The sequence below is a fragment of the Toxorhynchites rutilus genome, chromosome 3 (assembly GCF_029784135.1).
Source record: "Toxorhynchites rutilus septentrionalis strain SRP chromosome 3, ASM2978413v1, whole genome shotgun sequence".
Lineage (NCBI taxonomy): Eukaryota > Metazoa > Arthropoda > Insecta > Diptera > Culicidae > Toxorhynchites > Toxorhynchites rutilus.
In genome coordinates, this window is record NC_073746.1 from 282,325,916 (window position 1) to 282,350,128 (window position 24,213).

The 24,213-nt window shown below is 42.1% G+C and overlaps 1 long non-coding RNA gene across 1 annotated transcript; it reads left to right on the plus strand.

Annotated features, from left to right (window-relative positions):
• Window positions 1–1,923: 1,923 nt before the first annotated feature.
• LOC129777829 (uncharacterized) lies at window positions 1,924–20,309 on the plus strand. Its single transcript, XR_008743299.1, has 3 exons — window positions 1,924–2,142; window positions 19,739–20,038; window positions 20,102–20,309. It is a non-coding gene; the product is annotated as an uncharacterized LOC129777829 (long non-coding RNA).
• The last annotated feature ends 3,904 nt before the right edge of the window (window positions 20,310–24,213 follow it).

The window sequence follows — 24,213 nt, forward strand, 5'->3', positions numbered from 1 at the left end:
GGTAAACATCCTTTGTGCAAGTTCAACCTAGATTATGTATGTACGTGAAATAACTATTAACTCGGATTAATGTGTAAGAGGACAGAATTTTGGTGTATTCGCTATAATATCGACCCGATATAAGAGTAGCTGCGTAACAGTACGGTGCTTTATTTCAACTAATTGGTTTTGCCTATGCCTACTATGCCTGTGGTTGAAATGCGAATTCGTTATAATACTTCAATTTTGAACATAGCCGGCCACCTTTGAAAAGTTAATTTTCAAATAATTTTAAATATCCTATCGATTACCAGGTGACAGATTGAGCAAAGCTATTAACCCTAACTTTTTTTATTCATTTGACTGGTCTTCGCCCACAAGATGGTTTGGTGGGCGTCCGTTGGGAGGGCCTAGTATGTCTTGATAAACGACTAGCCGATCTGCTGGTTTCGCGGGATGGTCTGGTTCGATGATCGATGCGATGATGACTGACCTCTGACGTGGTGAAGTGCTGTGTGTTGTATCTTGGGTCTGGGTAACTCCTTTTTGTTGCCTGACCGGGATCCATTCAAATGATTGCAATGCGTTGAACGATTCTCGAGGCCAGGTGTTTGTTTGAAAAGCCAGATGTCATCGCAAATACAGATGCCAGTGCAGTCAGTCTCGTTTGAGGTGGATACGGTTATTCGAGAAAAAAAGAGCATTAATTTATCTTATCAGTTAGAACCGGGACTCTGGCAACCCTATCCCATCCTGTCGGCGATCGATACACGCCGACCTTACGACGCGAGTTGGGTTGCCGGTCAGTATTCGACGTTCTGCTGAACAGACCGTCCAAGACTTAACCAGAAGTTAGACAATGAAAATCCCGCGTAACGAGAACTCCAATGATAACTTCTTTGCAAGGGAGGGGTTTGGTTAGAACCGTCCTGCAGTACAGGCCAATTCTAATTCCAAGTTTGTTTGTAAGTTTCTATGTTCCACTTGCAGCACAAGTGAAACAGAGTAACTCAGGATTTGTAGCGAAGTGAAAGATGCAACGTAGTAAACTTCCTCACGCCGGAGGAAAACCTTTTTCGGATGTAGAGGACCCGAACGTACTACTTGAATATTCTTTGGATACTTTATTGATACTGATTATTTACATGCTTTGTGGGTTCTTAAATACTAAGATAATGGATTGTCAGCAATTTTGATGCCCCTTGCTTCCCAGTGTGAAAGAAGTTACAATTTCATTCAATAATATTTTGCCACCCGGGAAGCAAAGGGCGTTCAAATTCGGTATCCCTTTCGAATCGGGAATATGTGTCCATGCTATACTTTTTATACAGTATGTTCTCTTCCAGTCGCTGGTTAGGTTAAACCGCGACGAAATCTAATTGCTGATCCTAGCACAACTGACCTATATCCATACCCGCGAACGCGTGCGCGTAATGAATCAGCTCTTTGTAATCTGATCCCTCGCTCGGTCAGTGGCACGGCAGCGCGCTCATATTGTCGCTTTACAGCTGGTGGAAGGAAAATTGAACGAACGCTAACAGCTGATTTCAGCTAGCGGCGACATACCGGCCCACCGTAATTCTGCTCGACAGAATTACGATAAATTTGTCAATTGTGCTAGGTACAGTTTTTTGTTATTTGTTCATATTATACTATCTGCTTCGTTAGTCATCATGATCCTGGGTATTGATCTTGGTGGTGGTCTTCTCTCGCTTCTTCTAGGGGTCGTCTCACGGGAGATAGCTATCGGGCCATTTGTTGTGTGTTCCTTTTCTCGGCCGATGAAGTAGTATGCCACTATTGCGGCCGATATCGTGGTACAGATGATTGTGATTATCACTATGATCAAACCATGGTGGTTTGAATTTGTGTTGATAGTAGGTGATTCTTCTTCTTCAGTTGGATCTTGTTTGGTGAGTGGTTTGTCTCCTTGGTTCCATATCATGTGTAAAGTGTCGGTTTTGGTTCGATGATACAATTTTGTTGTATTACTTTCTTCTTGTATGGTTGCATATGTTACGCCTTTCTTTGATTGTATCTCGCAATCCGTGTTTAGTTTCACTAAAGCCGCGTAATAACTGGGAGTTATCGTTTTGTCACAGTGTATTCTTATACTGTTTGGATTGTGTGTGTAGTAGATAAATTGATTAACTTTCGCCAGAGGTATTATTTCCATATAATCGTATGGTAGTTGTTCGAGTTTACATTGTTCCTTTGTATGAATTTTATACTTATGACAGACATACAGCTGTACTTGCGTTGTACTTCGAAAATTGTATGTCTGTCACCATGTACAGCGCTAGAACCATGCAAGCAACTCGGTACAATCGCTGTACCTGTACCGACCTATTTTTCCGCTGTACATGGCTACAGTTGTACTGTGCGCAGCGCCATAGACGGTTAGTGGTGGGTAGCATGAACAAAACGAATCAAAACATTTGGTATACATTCTTTTCATTGACTTTCTCTTGAGTTAATAACTCAGATTGAAACATATTTGTTGTGTTCGATAGTTTAGACGCTAAATAAAAACCTTTTTCATTGAAATATTGGTGAAAATACAATGCAATAAATTCAAACTTCTGATTGTCAGTCTGATATGCGGTACAATGTACATCCAAAGTATGTGTGTCATGCTATCGTGGTACCTGTACAACGCTGTACACGTACAGCGCTAGTACAGTTGTATGTCTGTCCATGGTATTAAGAAGTGCCGCTGTGATGCAATCTGGTTCAGTTTTGATGGTGTGTTGGTCGGAAATGTAATGGCTCTTGTTGAAGCGTTCTCTATCTGGTGCTGGGTAGAAGAACTTCTGCGTATGACTCATTGCGATGAAGTTATGATCGGAAACGATGATGGTTCGGTTTGCTGGCGAGGGTACTGGTATGATTCTGAATAATTCGTATATTTCGCTGCTTATTATAACTGTTTGCATAGTAATATGGAGATGTCCATTTGTTTCTTCTAAGCCGAATTGTGTGCCGAGGGGATCGTTTAAAATTTCATATCCATTCGGCAGTTGGTTACTTATTTCCTTCATAATTTTCTCTGTCTCCGTATAGTTGAATGGGTGCGATTGGATAGCCTTGTATTTGATTACCGTATTCTCCATGAACTGGTTGGCCAGCAGTATAGACTCGGTTAATCGGCGTACTGTATCTTCAGCTGCCTGTGTTGTATATTTTCTTTTCAGCCCTTGGATTTTCAGGTTCATATGTTGTATTTTGTTATTGATGTAGTCATTTAGCTGATGATTTTTGGTGTGCATTTTGATAATTTTGTCCGATATTTCATGCATCTCTAAATTTTGGCGATTTTTGATTGCGTCGATTTCTTCTTCCATATTGTCTCCGCCGAATAGAATATCTTTAAGAAAACCGAATATTCCTTTGCTTCTTTTATGTCTCTTGAGGGCCAACAATTCTTGCGTGGTTACCATTTTCTGTTGTTCCATAGAAGTTTTCATTTCTAATATGGAGTCATCGCGAACCGTTTGTCTGAATTTCGTCAGAGCATTGGTTATATTTTCATAAATTCTGTTAATTGTGGTTAGGTCCTCCATCGGCGAAAGATTTGTATCGACGTTTGTGTACCAGATGCCTCGTTTTAACATGTAGGATCCATCATGGTCAAAAAGTATGCCTGGATCGTTTATTGGGTTGATGGTTATCGTATTACTTGGTTGAATTGCGGAGAGGAGTGCAGTCGCTGTTAGGAATTTTGCCAGTATGTTAGGTTTGGATTTTCTTATCGGCTTTTTTGGTTTAGCCTTAGGTATCCGACTAGCTAGCTCCTTTACTTTGTCGAGATCAATTTTTTGCCTTTTTGCCCAATGTTGGAAGTTGTCTTGGCCGATCTCTTGCATTCGTTTAATTCTCTTAGGCTCATCGGGCAGTGTTGTTAGGTTGATATGTCCTGTGAAGACGGTTGTACTCGGCATCTTCACATCGAGTTTTGCAAGTTTAACGGCCGGCCTAACTAATTGGTTCTTTCCGAATTTAACTGTCACCGATCGCATTGTCCGCTTGATGATGGATATGTTTCGGTGATTATTCCCTTGTGGAATTTTCCTTTAATTTGTTCGTCGGCCATTACAACTATGTCATCCTTTTGTAGAGGTTCCATTGGTTTTCTCCATTTTTCGCGTTTCATTAGCTTTGGTAAATATTCTGTGGTCCAACGTTCCCAGAAGTTTTGTGTGGCATGCTGAACTTTGAGCCAGTGACTCCTGCTCGCTTCTGCTTTATTAACGTCACTTAATGACGGGTACGGTGTATCAGCAGCACCCATTAGGAAATGATTGGGGGTCAGCGGTTCGTTGTCGTCCACGTTTAGCGGTATATGTGTTAATGGGCGACTGTTTAACAGGTACTCTATTTCCGTGAGTGCAAGCCTCAATTCACTTTCATTGGGTTTTGAATTTCCCCATAGTTTTTGCTTGAGCAGTTTTTTGGTTTCTTGAACCATTCTCTCCCAAGCACCGCCAAAATGTGGTGCTGAGGGTGGGATGAAATGCCATTCAATCCCTTTGCTTGCGGTTCTTTTTTCCAATGTCTTGAAGAGGTTGCTCGCTCCTTGCATATTTGTGCCGTTGTCGCTGTAAATAGCTTTTATTTGGCCACGTCTGTATTGTAGAGTGAGGATGCATCGAATAAGAGCGTCTGTGGTAAGATCGTCTGCTAGTTCTAGGTGTACAGCTCTGGTAGCCATGCAAGTAAATAATGCACCCCAACGTTTTTCTGTTGACCGGCGGACTGTAATTTCCATGGGGCCGAAGTAATCGATTCCAGTGTGAATGAAGGCCTTCGTTGAAGGGCTAGTCCTGCATTCGGGTAGTAATCCCATTTGAGGTGCTTGCGGGGTGGATTTTTGGTTTTTACACCACTGACATTTCGCGAATGCGCGTTTAACTGCACTGCGGGTGTTTACTATCCAGAAGTTTAGTCTGATCGCTGCAATTACTGCTTCCAATTGGCGATGGAGGAATCTCTCGTGGTGATCCTTCGTAATGAGGTCGGTCACGTGGTGCTTATTTGGAATTATTATTGGGTGTCGGACCGCGTATGGTACTGATCTTGCTTTGTCCAATCTACCGGTAGTTCTTATTACCCCATCACTGTCAAGTGTTGGTTCTAGTTCAGCTATGGAGCTGTTCACTTCAACCCTTCCGTTGTTTTCTAGCGTGATTAAATCTTGTGGATATGATTCTCTTTGTGTTTGTTTTATGAGCAATATTTCGGCATTTCTGTAGTCGCTGACCGTTACAAAGTTTCGGTATGGTTTTCCTCGCACTTTCGATTGGAGTTTTCGGACGTAGAAGATCCAATATCCTACGGCTTTCCGCAACCTCTGCCAGTTTGAACACCAATTTAGCTGCAATTTTACATCGGGTATTTGGTCTATCTTGAATATTTTCACCTCTTCCGTGGTTGTTGTTGGCTTTACTTTTTCTTCGGTACTACGTTCGTCTATCGTCGTTACTTTCACGCCAAATTCTTTCGTAGAGAAGAATTTTTGAATTTCTTCTCTTAGAGATTCTGTCTCCATTTGAATACACGTGAAGATTGAGTCTGTTTCCAATTTGTCGTTCCCGTATATGGTCCATCCCAGTGGTGTTTTAGCCGCTACTGGACCTTCTTTGCTGACACGCTGATTCGTTGGTGTCAATAATAAGGGATGATCTAGCCGAATTAACAAGGTCGGTTTAGCGTTTTGATATCCGTGGATTGGAAGTCCTCTTAGATGACGGTATTTTTCCTTTAATTCATCGTAATCCAGTGTTTGTCTCGGCAAGGAGAGTTTTCTGATTGTGCGGACGTTTCTCATCGAATGGGTTATATTATTAGTACCTTTGATACCAAACGACACCAGCTGACTCTCTGGGTCAGAATATTCCGATTCATTGGTCCACAACATTTTAAGGGGTGAGGATGGTCCATGTAACTCAAGTTCCTCAGCTGCATCTTTTAGAATCAAACTGTTCTAGGAACCGTGGTCGAGAAAGGCGAAAGTATCGAGGGATTTCCCTCTTGCTGATAATGTTACTGGAATGACTTGGAAGTATATTTTGTTCTTCCTCACGGCATGCATGTTTGTCCTTTCCTCTTCCACTTCGATGTCTTTTGACGTTGATGGTTTTCCTTCTTGTCTTGTGTTTTTGGCTGATGTTTCCTTTCCGCTGGATTCTGAACCTTCTTAGCTTCCGGTTCCTCCTTCAAAGTAGATCGTTCATGCAGCAACGTGTGATGTCGACGTTTACATCCCGCCACTGCACATGTTCGGGTGGACTTGCAGTCCTTACTTTGATGGTTTTTACCAAGACAGTTGAAACATAACCGTTTATCTTGGACCATTTGCTGTTTCTTCTTGCTATCGAGCTTTTTGAAAGCTTCGCACATGTTTATCCTATGCTGTTGGGAGCAGTGGGAGCAATTTTGCTTGGTGCCTTCATTGTGGACATTCGTACTGCCTTGATTTTCGTTTCTCAGCAAAGGTTTTTCATAATTCACTCTTTGGGCCAAAAGTAGCGTCGCCCTTCTTTGTTGTGGCACCAAAAAGTTGTACAGATCCTCCAATGTTGATCTGATTGGTTCTTGCCCTTCCATGGGCATAAGACAGTTAGTTTCTTTATCGGCCCACTGCTCTCTGATGTTCAAGGGAAGCTTTCCTACTATTTCTGCCAGATGGAGTGGGTTGTTGAGGTATGATCTTTGGTTTATCATCCTCATGTTGCACACTAAATTCCCTAGTGTGACCACAAACTCGATCATTGTTTGTGGGTTTTCCATTCTTGGGTTCCTCAACCTGGTTAAGTCTGCCCACAGTTCGTTGTATATCGCCATTGGTTGGCCGTATATACTTGATAGTATTTCGATGATCTGCCTTTCGTTGCCAGGGTCCATCATTAGGGCGCTGACGTATGATTTTGGCCTTTTTCCTAATTGAGCCATCAGACGGCTCACGTTGTCAGCATCGCTGAAGTTTCCTGTTTGTTTGCTTTCGTCATACAAACGTTTGAAGTTCGGCCACTCCTTGTATGACCCATGAAACATGGGTAAAGATGTTGCTGCTTGTTTCCGCAGCAAGTTGGTTAACTCTGTCGGTAGGGTTACCGACGTTGGGGCTAATGTGCCCGCTGGTACCTCTGTTTTTGTCCTGGATCCTCCAGATCCCAGGCTCGATACCAGATCCTGCATTGCCTTTTGGTAAGCTTCGTCCCTCTTCTTTTGACTCTCCATTTGAGACTCAAATTGGCGACGAATTAGCTCGAGCGGATCTGCTACTGTTGGTTGCTCCTTTGGACGACTGCGTTGCTTCGCCTTTAAATCTTCGATCTCCTTTCTCAGTTGCTGGAGCTCGTTGATCTCTTTGACGCATTGCGGACAGTTCCATGCTTCCTTCTTGGAGGGCTTAAGTTCCAGTCCCACACAAGTGATGTGGAACCAGTGTTTACACTTGGAGCACTCGGCCATAGTCCGGTCCGAAGTGTCCTCTGCCGTACACAAACGGCAGTGTCCATTTGGATTGTTCACGTATTCCGTCATGCTTCTTCGGATTACGTGGTTCTGTTCTTTCACTTCGCGTTAACGAGACTGTTACCGGTCCCGGAGTATCTTCACTTTAGTGATTCGGTTTACGAGTTTTAACTTCGCGTCGCGTTTTAATTCGAACGAGTCCTCTCTGGAGCCACCATATGTCGGCGATCGATACACGCCGACCTTACGACGCGAGTTGGGTTGGCGGTCAGTATTCGACGTTCTGCTGAACAGACCGTCCAAGACTTAACCAGAAGTTAGACAATGAAAATCCCGCGTAACGAGAACTCCAATGATAACTTCCTGCAAGGGAGGGGTTTGGTTAGAACCGTCCTGCAGTACAGGCTAATTCTAATTCCAAGTTTGTTGTAAGTTTCTATGTTCCACTTGCAGCACAAGTGAAACAGAGTAACTCAGGATATGTAGCGAAGTGAAAGATGCAACTTAGTAAACTTCCTCACGCCGGAGGAAAACCTTTTTCGGATGTAGAGGACCCGAACGTACTACTTGAATATTTTTTGGATACTTTATTGATACTGATTATTTACATGCTTTGTGGGTTCTTAAATACTAAGATAATGGATTGTCAGCAATTTTGATGCCCCTTGCTTCCCAGTGTGAAAGGAGTTACAATTTCATTCAATAATATTTTGCCACCCGGGAAGCAAAGGGCGTTCAAATTCGGTATCCCTTTCGAATCGGGAATATGTGTCCATGCTATACTTTTTATACAGTATGTTCTCTTCCAGTCGCTGGTTAGGTTAAACCGCGACGAAATCTAATTGCTGATCCTAGCACAACTGACCTATATCCATACCCGCGAACGCGTGCGCGTAATGAATCAGCTCTTTGTAATCTGATCCCTCGCTCGGTCAGTGGCACGGCAGCGCGCTCATATTGTCGCTTTACAGCTGGTGGAAGGAAAATTGAACGAACGCTAACAGCTGATTTCAGCTAGCGGCGACACATCCAATGCAAATTGAGCGTAGGCAGCATAGAACAGGGCTCGCGCTTAGCGGGCTCACGTATTGTTTATTGTTTGGAGTCATATATGTTAATATTTGATTACGTTAGATAGTTTCCTTTGGCAAGCGATGTTTGGTTACTCATCCGGAAGCATTCTTGACGATTTACAATTAAAATCACAGCTGGAGAATCGCGATTTCTATGCTCATGATTTTCTATGCTGACTACTAAAAGGCGGCCATCTTAGCAATCCCTTGGTTAGAACATTTAACAACATAAAAGCGCCGCAGCGCTTGGCTTGCTTGTTACATGCCGGAGAGAATATCGTTAGATGCAGCAGGTGCTGGTTGCTGCACAGGAAGCACGCAAACCTTCGTAATTGCGCGTCGATATTCGCCATCCTGGGTTCGGACAGAGACTACCCGAACGTTCCCATCGTCACCACGGAAGATCTGCGTCACGCGGCCCAAGCGCCACTTGAGCGGAGGAAGATTTTCGTCCTTTAACAGCACCATCGTCCCGATGCTGATATTTTCCCGTAGGCGGGTCCATTTGGTGCGGGGGTGTAGTCCGGACAGGTAGTCCATGCTCCAACGCTTCCAGATGCGTCGAACGAATTCTTGAGTTTCTGGTAACGGTCCAGACTATTTTTCGGCAATTGTTCATATGACGGTTCCGGGATAGAGACCAGCGGACGATGTATAAGAAAGTGACCTGGAGTTAGAATTTCCAAGTCCTCTGGATCGGATGTCAACTGAGTCAGCGGACGGGAATTTAGACAGCTCTCAATCTGCGTCAGGATCGTTTCGAGGTCATCCTTGAGAAGAACTGTTGTACCGATAGTTGCCTTGAGATGTTTCTTGAAGGATCTCACCGCGGCTTCCCAAAGTCCGCCAAAATTGGGCGACCTTGGGGGAATAAACTTGAAGTAGATCCCTTCTTCACCCCAGTAAGTAGTGACAGAGTGCTTGTGCTGTTGAGAACGAAATTGGTCTTGTAGTTGCGCTAGAGTTCGAGAGGTGCCGAGAAAGTTTTTTGCATTGTCACATTCAATGATGGCTGGTCTTCCACGACGTGCCACGAAACGTTTTAGAGCCATGATGAATGCATTCGTCGAAAGATCCGCTACAAGTTCGATGTGGACCGCTTTCGTTGCAAGGCACACAAATATTGCCACGTAACATTTGACCGGAGATGATTTTCTTGTTTAAGCCAAGTGGGACCGTGCCACCAGATATCCATCTCCTTCAGTTGTGTTGGCAACATTCCACGTGATATGATGTCCGCAGGGTTTTCCAGTCCAGACACGTGTCCCCAGTTACCACCGGCGCTGATATGCTGGATTTCGGAAACCCTGTTTGCTACAAATGTCTTCCATCGTGAAGGTGTCCCAGCCAACCAATGTAGAACTATGGTGGAATCTACCCAGTAGAAACATTTGAGGTCCAGTTTCAAGCTGTGTCGGACCTTTTGGAAGAGATGACTGAGAAGCAGTGCACCGGATAGTTCCAGACGTGGAAGACTAATCTTTTTTTGATTTTTGCTGTTCCCAAGCGGAGCGACTTTAGACTTCGAGGTGAGAAGATGGACCGATATATCTGCATTAGATGACACCACACGAAGATAGATGCAAGCTCCGTATGCTCGTTGGGATGCATCGCTAAAACCGTGTGCCTCGATGATAATTGGTTGTTGCATTGAGATTACCCAACGTGGAACAACGATTGGTTCGATTGCAGCTAATTCCTTTCGGAATTGCAACCAGCGCAGTTGGAGTTCTTCCTCCAATGGTTCGTCCCAGGTTTTCTGGATTGCCCAGAGTTCCTGTATGAAACAATTAGCGAGTACGATGACGGGCCCTACTAGGCCAAGAGGATCGTAGAGACGGGTTGAGTCTGATAGGGCGATACGTTTCGTGATGACCTCCTCAGTATTCCATTTTGGTACGTGGAACCCCAGTTCGTCTGATGCGGGGATCCACTTGAGTCCCAGCGTTTTGACTGAAGACATTGAATCAAGGTCGAGTACCAAGCGTTCGTCTCGAAGATGTGCCGGAATGGATTCGAGAATTTCCGATGAGTTCTACGACCATTTACGCAGACTGAAGCCAGCTGATTCAAGGAGCTGTAGGAGCTGGCTGTATAGAACCTTTCCTTCTAACACACCGTCGACCCCGCTTATCATGTCATCCATGTAGAAGTCGTTTGCCAGAACACTTGCAGCTGCTGGATGAGACGATTTACTCTGCTTTGCGAGTTCTTGAAGACATTTTGTGGCAAGATAGGGTGCAGCCGAAGTTCCATAGGTGACTGTTTTCAGCTGAAAGACCCTAATCGGATCGCTTGGTTTGTCTATCCACAAAATTCTCTGGGGAGGACAGTCAAGGTGGTGTACCCAAATTTGACGGTACATTTTTTCGATATCCGAAATAATGGCATATCGTGGTACCCGAAAACGCATGGTAATGCTGACAAGGTCCTGTTGCACTACCGGTCCCACCATCAAAACGTCGTTCAGTGAGGTTCCAGTGTCGGTTGCACATGACGCGTCGAACACTACGCGGAGTTTGGTGGTGAGGCTATCTGGACGTACGATACAATGATGCGGAAGGTAGTAGGAAGCATTTGGGTGTTCATCGAATCTGGAGATACTTCTTCCATGTGTCCAAGCTGGAGGTATTCTTCTAGGAACAACGAGTAGGCTAATTTAAGCGAATGATTTGCTTCGAGGCGACGGCTCAGCGAGAGGAGGCGACGTTTGGCTGTTGGGTAAGCGTTTCCAAGCTGCTGTAATACTTCAAATCTTTTTGGTAAAGTAACGACGAAACGGCCAAGATTATCTCTCGTCGTTGTTGCAGCAAAATGGGCTTCGCAGGACGATTCTTCGACAGACATCGTACTGGTAGACTGACAAGATTCGATCTCCCAAAATCTGGCCAACTGATCCTCTAACGCTTGCGTACTGCATACATGTGCGACGATCGTTGAGCTTGATGGTTGGTTTATCCCAACTTTTCCGGAGACAACCCAGCCTAGTAGGGTTTTCTGCAGAACAGGTTTGCCTGGACCTAGCTTTATGAAGCCTTCCAAGAGGAGATCGTAGTAACTCTCCATTCCGATAATCATGTCGACAGGGGTTCATTCCGACAGGTTCGTAGAATTTCGGATCTGCGAAGACAATATCGGATGGCAATTTCCAGTTAGTCGTATCCACCGCGTTCGAGGGTAGATCGCGAGTGATTTCGCCGAGAATGTGAAACTTCAAGTCAGCACTGAACTCCGTGCAATGAGAACGTATGCACAGAAGTATAGAATGAGTAGACATCGTGGTTGTTCTTCCGATGCCCCCGATGGTATGGTAATTCTTATTCTTCCGAATATGCAGCCGTTGAATCAATCGTTCGGAGATGACGTTAATCTGCGAGGCTGGATCCAGAAGAGCTCTGGCCCACATGGAGTATCCGCTAGAGTCGATAATCTTCACAAGAGCTGTCTGTAGCAGAACCGTTGATGGTATCGGGCGGACGTTTGCGACCAAGGAGGTGGAGCAGTGGCTGAGCGACGGAGCGATGACGGGAACTGATGGACCGGCCGAAGTGGTTGATGTCAAAGTTTGATTTGGAGTGCCTTTTGGGGTTTTGGACTTGCATTTGTTCGGAATTAGGTGGACTTTGGTTTGGCCTTGAGGGTTGCGATTGGTTTGAATTGCGATTGCTGTTTTGTTGATGGAGCATCGTGTGGTGTTTTTGGCCACAAACGCGACACGCACTAGATGAGCAGCTTTTGACCTGGTGATCCGGAGAGAGACAGTTGATGCAAAGAGCCTTCCGTTTTACGAAATCGTATCTTTCAGACACCGAATTCTTGCGAAACGCCTCGCACTTGAAGATGGAGTGCAATGCCTGGTTGCAGAACGGGCATGGTTTTGATGAAGCGCTTACGATTGAGTGGATGTTACTAATTTTCGGTTTGTTCGTCCGAGCAGGAGATGGGGTGTCCGAATTACGAGATTTAGCAGGCGAGATCGACTGGAGGACCATGGCATAATTTCTTAAGAATCCGATAAGATTTCGGTATTCTGGAACCTCCGTCGACTTATGATTAGGGATTGTTAACCGGTTTTACCGTTACCGGTTTCACCGGTGATACCGGATCATTTTCCATTACCGAATTACCGGTAATTTTACAATCAATAACCGGAAATTTCAGTAATTTTAATTCTTACACCATAAATAATACAGTAGAACCCCGATTATCCGCGGAAAAGCCTGGCTATCTCACCGCGAATAACAAAAATCGCGGATAACGTTATAAAGGACTAAAAATGAGTTCCAAACACGAAAAAAAGGTATTTCAGCATGAAAACAATGTTTTATCAATACAGAATTCATTAACCTATCAATCTACCAGGTCGTGTACACCGGTGATCAGATAATGTGAAAGCCATGCCCAAAACAAAAGTGCATGAGCCTATTATTCACTGACAAATTCGGGGAAACCCTATAGATTTACTATGGAGCTATCCGCTCGCGGATAATCGGGGTTCCACTGTATTTGCCTTTGTGCCGCTTTGAAATATTGCTCGAGAATCAAATAAGATCGAAAAAACACAACTGGCAGTGTTGCGCCGACTCTACGACCTACGAACTTCAGTTCAAAAATCGCTGCTAGATCTAAAAATAAAACACAAGATAAGCTTCAGCGATGAAGAATTGACAGCGATAAAAGAATTGGTAGATGCCTTCGTACCAGTTCTGGTCGCTGTTGAACTGCTATTGTGGAAGAAATGCACCCTTTATGAAGCTCACGTCAGATTGCTACAGACAGCTATCGGAGCAACCATCAGAAATTTCGAAACAGCTGCTGAAGTCCTGATTGGAAAGATTGCAGAAAGACGTTTCGTATATGCAGATTTGTTACCGTATATGAATAATCATTCTGCTCGTGATCGTGACACAATTGAAGATGACCAGTGTTGCCACATTTTAATCTGTACCAGAGGGGTTTAAAATCTTACTCATCTGTACTTTTTCTTCCAAAAATCTGTACCATCGAAAATATTCGTTGTAGAGAAAAAATCCATTTCATAGTAAAAAAACTCATTTATTTACTACAAATATCAGATTTACATTTCATTCGCCATTCGTGTGTTTGATGATGCTTATGCATTGTTTTTTCTAAATCTAGATTGCATACAATGATTTATTAAAAATTTCGGGCTACCGCACCAAGCGATACTAAGGCTCAAAAAAGTACCTTAATGTAGCTTTGTTCAAATGTAAAAAAATTTCACCCGCGGAAAAAATCTGTACCAATCTGTATTTTTTGACGAAAATCTGTACTATTTACCGTACAGAATCTGCACTAAAAATAACGGAAAAATCTGTACCTTTCCAGATAAATCTGTACGTGTGGCAACACTGATGATGACTTTGGCGTCTTCTATCGACGTCACGGACTGCATTGATTAAGCAGCCATTGGAAATTGTTTTTGACTTGATCAAATTTGACGATTATGATATTGATTCAGTAGCTGGACAACAGGAGGAAAAAAACCACTGGACGATGCGAAACCTGCGCAACGATTGCACGATTGCAACAATAAAAGGTATCAACGTCCAGCCCAAACTCAACGTCTATAAACGGATTGATGAAAACCCTCGGACAAGAGTTTTCGTACAGAAGGCATCAGAGGCAAATGACAATGGTATTCGATACTCTTCTACCCAACATAAAAAACTCTGAAAAGACGTTTTCCTCTTCTGGAAACTTCGTTAATGAGATCCGATCTTGATTAGAAGACGACAAAATTAACATTCTCTGTGTCCTTAAGTATTACTTTAACCAGCAAAAACTTGCAAAATGTTTTTTTGTAAATTAATTATTACAAATAAAAGCCATTGCTTCAAGAAAATGATTTATTTTAAAGTATATTTTTTACCGGTAATTTACCGGTTTTACCGGTTATAAAATTTTCATTACCGAATAACCGGTTATTGAAATGTTGGCACGGTAATGCAATCCCTACTTATGATGATTCTCCCACTGCTTCAGCGAGAGTAGATCATGTGCGCCAGTAAGATACTCCATCCTTCTGTGTTTATGTCCATCTTTTGAACCATTTTTAAGTTGCGTTCGAAAGCATCGATTAAATGCATTAGCGAGTCATAGCATTCTCGCTTTATAGATTCTATCGAGAAAAGAGTCTAAATACGTTTTTACAACGATTTTTTTGTTGTCGAAACGATTTTGTAGTAACTCCCACGCAACCGAATAATTTGCCGACGTAATCTCAATCGATTCCACTATATGTTTGGCATCTTTCGTAAGAGATCCTTATAAATAGGAAAGCTTGTCAACTTCACATAAATTAGGGTTTGAATCGATAAGACTCTTGAATGAGCCACGAAATGATAACCACTCAGCGAATGTACCATCGAAGGTAGGCAACTTCACTTCAGGAAGCTTTATTCTAGATAGAGTTGGGTTAGGATTCAGGTTGACCGAGCTGGAAGCAACGGCTGGAGGAACAGGAAGATTTGCCTTGCGATCAGCGGCTGCAAGAAAGCCAATCACCTTCACATAGTTTTTCTCGAACGAATCCCGAACTCTTCGATATTCATCTTCTCTCTCTTCACTTTCTTCTTCCTCGTCGATCAATTCCAACTTCAACCGAATCGTTTGGAAATTAGAAAAAACCTCATTCAAACGAGTTTTCCAACCTTCAATTTGAAATTTGTCTCTCACTTCATCATAATTGTGCATGAAATGCAGCACGTTTTCCATGGTATCAGAGCAGAACTGCTCTTGCTTTCGTAATGATTTCGAAGCCGATGCCATGTCGATCTTAAATCACCCAAATCGCATGAAATTCTAGCAATGTCGCAACACCAGATAAAAATCCGAATATACCGTTTTTTTGCTGACGGGCAATCAACTTCGATCGCAATAAGTGACGATTTGAAATTCACAAAATATTTGCTTGTAACCACCTTGCTTAAGGATATCGCATATCATCAAACCCAAGCCGAATTGTGCTCATCGACCAAACAGATTGCAAAGTCTGACCGACGAAAAGATTAGTATTGTTCATGCGTTGTCCTTACAATAAGCAGCAGTGTTGGGTAAGGCTACAATCAATAGCGTACGGCGAATAGAGCGTCCGAGTGCACTGACCCCTTTGTCCGGCCTGATGAATTTAAGCCACGTTGTTAGAGGCGAATGAACTGCAAAGTTTGAAGCCTCTTAAAAAATAAAGAAGAAGAAGATAAGCCACGTCCAACGCTCCCTTGGTGAAAGATTTCGTTTGCCTCGATGGCACACTGATATTTTGCCTTTTTCCGAACTTAGCGGCATACACTTTTCATTTGCTGCTAAATTCAACTATTTTGCGCTATCACTGCAGGCGGTTTGCTTTGTTCACAGAACTTTCCTCTAATGTTCACCGTGAATCGAATTTCACAAAAGTAGCACTATTTGTGAACTGAACTATGTGACACGCTACCGCGAGACCCGACTATACTTCGACACTTTAACCGACGTTATCCGTTATTAAGTTATCCGGTTCGAAGGACCAATAATTATGTACGTGAAATAACTATTAACTCGGATTAATGTGTAAGAGGACAGAGTTTTGGTTTATTCGCTATAATATCGACCCGATATAAGAGTAGCTGCGTAACAGTACGGTGCTTTATTTCAACTGATTGGTTTTGCCTATGCCTACTATGCCTGTGGTTGAAATGCGAATTCGTTATAAGGCGGCTCGCACACCGCAGCAATAAGCAACTAGCAAACTGCAGTACACAATATGCAACAGGAAACATATTTTGTTGTTCTTCGCATACCAGAGCAATAAAAACCCCTGACATTATGCAAACAATCGCCTTAATGTACGAAACTTGTCAAAATATGAGCGATAAGTTGCTATTCAACCGACACGCCGTGTTGCTAGCGACATGTGTTGCTCTGTAAAGGCGACAGCGATATCGTATTGCGTCGGTGTGCGAGATCAACAAAGATTAAATGGAAAAATCCATTGGTGATAATATTGCTTATTGCATGTTGACAGTTGCTAGTTGCTCATTGCTCCGGTGTGCGAGCCGCCTAATACTTCAATTTTGAACAATGTATTTTGCACACTTTTCTAATGGTAATTTGTTGGAATTTCAATGATTTTCCTATTTTAATTTGTTTTTTTTTACATTGTGTTGTGTTTGTTGATATGTTCAATTACAGGTCACAATCGCCTTTGAGGCGACACTAAGTGGTGCCTCGGTATGTCGAATTAGAGACAACTCTATGTATTTATTACTCAAAACATGTTGTTTTGATGTTATTTGATTACTCAAAACATTAAAACTCTATTGACGAATTTACTTTGGATTTACAACCATCATGGTTTGATCGGCCCCGTTGCATAATCAGCCTAATAATATAGGTTACAAGTGTAGAAGCTACAAGTTGTAATATTTTGCGTTGCACAATAATCATACATCGAACTAATAATATTTGTACATGTTTTAATAGCAACGCGCCTTCGTTTTATCAGTAAAGTCTCATTTATCTGTAAAAGTCAAAGTTTGTTTATGAATATTCTGGTTTTTTTCCACTAGGTTCGCCCCGAAAGCTGTTAGTTTCGCACTGAGATGTTTCACGGGTTGGCACTCGGGTTCACCAATACAACTATACTGAACTGTCATGTTCCGAGTAATGTTTTGGGTAAAGTGACCAGATGGTCAGAGGTCTAACGCGGGATACAAAAAACAAAACGTTATGTATATACGTTATGTGAACATAAACCATTGTTTAGAGAGTCTCATTTATTCGTGAAACTCTTAACATGTGTCCTTGCAATTAAACCTGTGTCCTTGCAATTAAACCTGATCTGTATTATTTCTTACAAATATCTGCACTCAGTTGTGATTTTAAGATGTTTTAGATTTTGTTTACGCCTGAAAATCACTCACTCAGTCAGAGCATTTAGATCTGCAGGCACGATTCAAATTCTACAATTTTCTTCCAATTATCGAATGGAATGCTCGAAAATTCCAATCCATTTTTCATCGATTTTAGCGTTAACGTATGCAATAAAAAATGGACTAATTGCGGATGGCGATAAAAAAACTACAAAAGATAATAAAATCCGGTGAAAGAAGTGAAAAACTTCTTTTTCACTGGTGAAAAACTTCTTTTCGTGCTCAAGACGTACTTGATGCTTGAATTCAACGAATGGCAGGGGACCGAATACTTTACGTTCCCCAGGTAAGCGATGGCGACGAATATATCACCCACATGAAGTTCTCGATGAAGGTAACAAGAAGGGAATGTCCAAGCCGCTCTTCTTTCGAGTTATATGGTGAACTGGGAGATATACAGTACGAAGTGCTTGCTGGAAGTTGCGAAGCTGTTGGGGTCTTCATGCCGAACCTGGGATCTGCCCTTTATGCCAAAAGATCACTGGAGAATGGATCAGCTGAAGATAAACATTGTCGCGAAGACCGCCAACCTTCCCAACATCCCCTAGCTGCGACCGATAGAAAACTTTTGAGCGAATGGCCAAAATGGAGAGATAGCCGACCACCAAAGCCACGAAAAGGTAAAAGAACACGCCGACATACATCTTTTCATCGGCCATGGTTGAGGTTTTGGCCAACTTCCGTAAGGTCGCCAAGCGCATCATTTACGATACTTCATCAAACAACCCTGCCTCTTCCTGTCCCGTATACACCAGTTCTTCCGGCTTATTCAACACGTTAAGCCCTGACCGAGCTAGGGGACCAAAGATGAACTTTTCATCTGACTCACGTTGGTCCCTTTGGATCAATAGGGAACTTTTATAAAAATCATTTTCTAATTTTGTTGCTGTCGTTTCCATTTGACACTCTCTAAACAAAAAGTCCATTGTCGGTGCGATGAAACCAGCTCAACGTATTAGTCTTTGGATGCATTGGAAGCTCTCTTGAACAGTCTGCCAAATAAGAGTTTTTTTTTGACGTTCATGCATTTAATAAAATCAACATGATCAAAATGTAATATTGAAATATATTGATATCGCGGGATATTTTCGTTTCTTTTGGCAAACGCGGGACGTTTCGCTGGACGTAATCTTACGCGGGACATTTTGTTGAAATGCGGGACTATCCCGCGTAACGGACGTCTGGTCAGTTTGGTTTTGGGAATTCTAAAAAAAGACTATGAAAATGGAAAACCTGTTGCTTTTGCTTTTGTATTATTGGAATCGTAATTCAATTCGGATTCTGATTTTGAAGAGTAAAGGGTGTGTCACATCAAATCACGGAAAAAACGCTGTACACTGGAGAAATAGTTTAGTAAAAGCAGCTACCAAATCTTTAGTAGCAAAAACATTGGTAAAATATACACATTTTTTGTAAATATTACTAAAATTGCGTAAAAAAGATGTCAGACGCAATGAATGTTCCTACAAGGAATTCGTATATTTTACTTCATACCATTAGTAAGTTTGTTTTTATTGTCATACCTAACAACTGTGATGTGCGCACTTCGCAATCGCCATTTGTCTTTTGGACTTTGTTTTTATTGAATTCAATTATTTATTCATCTCTATGTTCCTCAGAAACGCCGATGTCAACGTTTAATGATGTTTCCTTCGTTGTGTCCCCGTTTCATATCCCTCCTATCCGATCGATAAACTTTTACTTAGTCGCGGCAATACATACACACACTCTTTACAGATACACGGGCCAAAGGTTGTGCAGTCCACTGATTATTCAACAAGAGCCAAAGGTTGTACCGCTCATGACAACTCTACACGAGCTGATGATTTGGCCGGCTAGTGACCATTCTATCCTGGATTCCTCGAGTCGAGAAAGACGCACCACGCTAGATATGGGGTACAGACTAGGGGGGCGTTGCTGATTAATGGTCAGCTGCATCCCAATAGGAAGTATCCCGTGTCGGGCACACGTACAGAGCATCGAAGACTGCGACATACCAATTATGAGAACACTTGTAATACTAACCTCGAGTCAACCGCGAGTAATCGGTTACATATTACTAACATAGTCTAAGCAAACATTGTCAAAATATTGAACTCCCGGCCCCGTTAGGCTGACGCCATATGAGCCTTAATAAAATATATATTTTGGATAAAAAAAAAAAAAAATTATTCATCTCCCCCGAGAATTTGTTTTCATATTTTCGGCGGGGAAAATATCACAAGAAATTTTGATCCATATTAACATAATTGACCTAATACCATATTTTGTTTTTTTTAGTTGGCCTCAAAATTATATGCAGTACAATCATTCATCATAAACAAATCGGAGATAAGTATTCGTTTTTTTACATCATTACACCAGTCACCTCGGTCGGGAAACTGTTTTATTCCCGCCAAGGATAAACATCAGTTATATTCTATACATTACAACACTATTGACCTTTTTCCTTGTCTTTACAGCTGGCATGATCCCAGACTCGTAATACTTGTTTACCAAAAACCATCCAAGCTATGGGACTGAAGGTAACGGCGAGTTGGAATCTTTCTTCAACACATCATCGACCGTAAAAAAATTAAGGTGAACATACATAATTTATTGCATATTTAATATCATTAACATATGTATTTCTTTTCTTCATAGGGACACGAGAGAACAAGATACGGATGAAACGTGTTAATTCTACCGCCAATCTGCTAATCAGCTGCTAATCAGCTAATGCAAATCAGAGCGATGCAGCAGGAAGAGGAACGGGAACTTGCTCGGGAACTTGCATGGAAATGCTCATGAAACTGAGGTGGTTGAGGCTGCGATTAAAATTTGCCTCTTGTACGCAGTTTATAGAATGATTTCAAGGAGAATTATTGATGTTGTTTATAGAATAAGTTATTAGTATAATGTATTCTAAGTATGTAGAATTAAACGCAATCAAATACAATTTTTTAAATTAAAAGTAATTATTAAAAAATATTGTCATTATCCCTGATGATTACCTCTCACAAATATGAAGCAACATTTTCACTGTTATTTCACCAATGTTGGACCAACAATTTGTAGTTTGTTTGACATATGTGCCTACCATTCTTTTTTTGTAACATGTACCAATGATTAGTAGGGTAGAAAATGACTAGAGAATTGGTAACATGTACCAAAAAATTCGTCATATTTACTAAATTTTCCTCTCAGTGTAGAAATTTAATTTTTAGGAATTATATCTTCAGCTTTCGCTTATAATCAGATAAGATTGTATAGATCACGTTGGCCATGCTTCACTGTAAATTTTTCGTAAATTTGGAAAAATGTCGTCGAACGAAAAAGAGCGTCGTGAATTAATCCTGTACACTCGTTTCGAGAATCCGGAGTTGTCTCATCGGGACATCGGTGAGATGCTGGGAATCGTCCAATCCACGGTCAGCAGAGTACTAAAACGATACTTCGAGAACCTAACCATCAACCGGAAGGTGAAGAACGGCAAAAAGTCAAACTATCGACCATGAGGGTATTTACATGCTGATTTCCCCCTTGGATTTGAAATCTCTGTTAGGGAATACATGTCGGTGGGAAAAAAAAGCACCCTCTACTTTCATGTATCTTCAATGCCGATTTCCCCCAGGCAGCTTGGTTTTGATGTCTCTGTTAGGGACCCGCCGCATGTGTTGTCAATTTCGACCAATCAGAAGTGGGTATTTCCGTTAGGTATAGGGGTGAGATTTTTCAATTGTTCGATAGTTAGTTTCATGACATTTATTATTTAATTCAGTGTAAAAAATTGTTATGGAGTACCGAAATTGATTGACGCAAAAATCTCATCAATCCATCATGAAATGACTGAGCAATAAGCATTTGAAATTGGACATTTTTCACGGTGCGCTCGATTTTCGATTTTCAATTTGTACCCCAATATGTTCCCGAAAGACGTAATCCTACGTCAAAATGGATGCTCCGTCAGTGAAAAAGATCACAAGCGTGTAGTTAAGCAGTTTAGACGTGATCCGAGAAGTTCGGTCCGGGATGTCGCCAATAAGCTGAATTTGTCAAGTTCATTCGTCCAGCGGACCAAGCAGCGGGAGGGCCTGCGTACATACAAGGTTCAGAAGGCTCCTAACCGCCACGAAAGGCAAAACATGGTGGGGAAGACGCGAGCCCGGAAGCTGTACACCGAAATGCTGACGAAGCCGCATTGCCTGGTAATGGACGACGAAACCTACGTCAAAGCGGACTTTGTTGGACCGGGCCTACTGTTCTTCTCCGCAGAGGACAAATTCAGCGTTCCGGAGGAGATTCGCAAGCAGAAACTATCCAAGTTTGCCAAAAAGTACATGGTGTGGCAAGCGATCTGCTCGTGCGGAAAGCGGAGCGCCTCCTTCGTGATGACCGGCACGGTAAACGGGCAGGTTTACCTTAAGGAGTGCCTACAGAAGCGCTTACTATCACTATTGAAGCAGCACGAGGGTCCGACCATCTTCTGGTCGGATCTCGCTTCGTGCCACTATTCAAAGGACGTGTTGGAGTGGTACGAAGCCAACGGGGTCACCTTCGTGCCAAAGGAAATGAACCCGCCCAACGCGCCGGAGCTTCGCCTAATAGAGAAATATTGGGCGATTATGAAGCAGGCCCTCCGGAAGAACCCAAAAGTTGTCAAATCGGAGGCGGACTTCAAGAGAAAATGGATTTCTGTTCCAAAAAAACTACAACCTGACGTTGTACACAACCTTATGGACGGGGTAAAGAGGAAGGTGCGAGCATACGGGCTTGGGCTCGAAGTATGAATAAAAAGAAAATGCCAAAAGTTGTTTAATAGTTTTTATTTTACTGTCTAAAATTTTATAAAGGATCGGTCTACTGGGCGAATTTCTACAGCGTTTTTTCCGTGATGCAATTTGATGTGACACACCCTTTATATTCGCATAGACGGCATTAAGCTTCGTGTGGTTTCATTGGGAAGCGAAAATAATTATGGATATTCTGGTGGAATAAACATGCTTTCACAATCAAAATAATGAATGAAAATTTACTTAAACGTATCGAATATTTATTTTATGTGATGATATAAGAGTTTTTTTTTCTGATGTTAGGTAATCACACAATATGAAGTAAAAAATTTCTTTCAAACTTTTATATTTTTACACTGCACTTGGCCCTTCTGACCTGATAGAGAATAACTTACCTCCCAAGCATCAATATCGTCACCAGACGTCGACACTGTACATTTGTCATCGTAAATGTAAACAAATCAGACTATATAACACACACCAACAAACTACCGCGTTCGTGAAACTGAAAACGTTTTTTTATTACAGTCAGTTTGGCACTAACTCAGTTTTAAAAACAAATTCGCTATGAGTGAATGAAAACACGTTTTGACAGCAGTTAGTGTGGACCGGGGTTGGAACTGAACAAAAACGAATTCGCTGTGGTGGTGCCTCGGCATGTCGAATTAGGTGTAACATACTGTATTTGATCAACACACGTTGAGCAAATTTGATCTTTCAAAAAGAGTAGAATATTTGACTTCGGTCAAACAGTGTATGAGCACCCTAAATTACGAATCATCTGTCAATTCCACCATCTTCCTTCGTCCTCACCAATGCGCCTAGAAGTATATCCTAAGGTGAGGCCGTTTCGTCACTAAGGTGGTTAGGGGATCGGTACATGAAAACAGTACGGAAAAAAAGCAGAAGGGGAATTATGTGCTTGAAGCGTAAAAGAGGCAGACTGATCACGAGCGAGCTTGGGCACAAGCGTATTGTGTTTTGCTTATGAATAAAACACAGTAGATTTCCAAGATGGCTGAAGAATGGTCAGACGTATGGCACCCGCCATGTTTTTGATGCCAACATCTCACACGTCAGAAGTATTTGTTTTCTTCAAAACAGCGATCCGCGTTGACGGCAGTGAGCTTCGTTTACTAGTTTAGGGGAGCGTCAAAGAACAGCTGATTTTCAGTCGAAGTGAACGTTTTCAAAATTAAAATTATGAATGAAAATTAGCTTTCCCATATCAAATTAGTATTCTGTTTAAATTAAAAACATTTTTGTTTGCAGGTGGGGAAAAAGTCTCATACGAAAAATGTTTATGAAGACAACTTTATATTATAAAGAAAAAAATCAGCAACAATGTTGGAATTGTATGACCATATGGTTGAATGAAAGTCAGAAATACGTGTTTCTAATAATCAAATAACATAATGTGAAAATTTTCATTCAAATTTTAAAATTTGAAAACCGGCTTCGTGTCTTCTAATCTGGTAGAGATTACACGATTTTGGGACCCAAATTATGACTCAAACTTGAAGTCGCCACCAGGCGTCGACGTTATCGCGAATTACCAATTTACCACCATCTGACATATCGTGATGTCGATGATGAACTTTTACAGCAGAGGGATAGTGAGATAGGCGGTGACGGTAGGTAGAGTGAGATAGCGATAATCGTGTCATACACCAAGACGGGTCTATGGTACTAGGTGAGGCCGTTTCGTCACTAAGTTGGTTAGGGGAGCGGTATATGAAAACAGCACGGAAGAAAGTAGAAGGGGAATTATTTGCTTGTAGCGTGAAAGAGACAGACTGATCAGGAGCGAGCTGCGGCAATAGCGTATTGTGTTTTGTGTACAAACAAAACACAGTAGACTTCCAAGATGGCTGAAGAGTGGTTTTAGCAAGTTGGCCCACCTTAGGATATACTTCTAGGCGCCTTGGTCCTCACCAAGGCGCTTGCATAAATGTAGAACAGGTGAAGCAACATCATCACTTC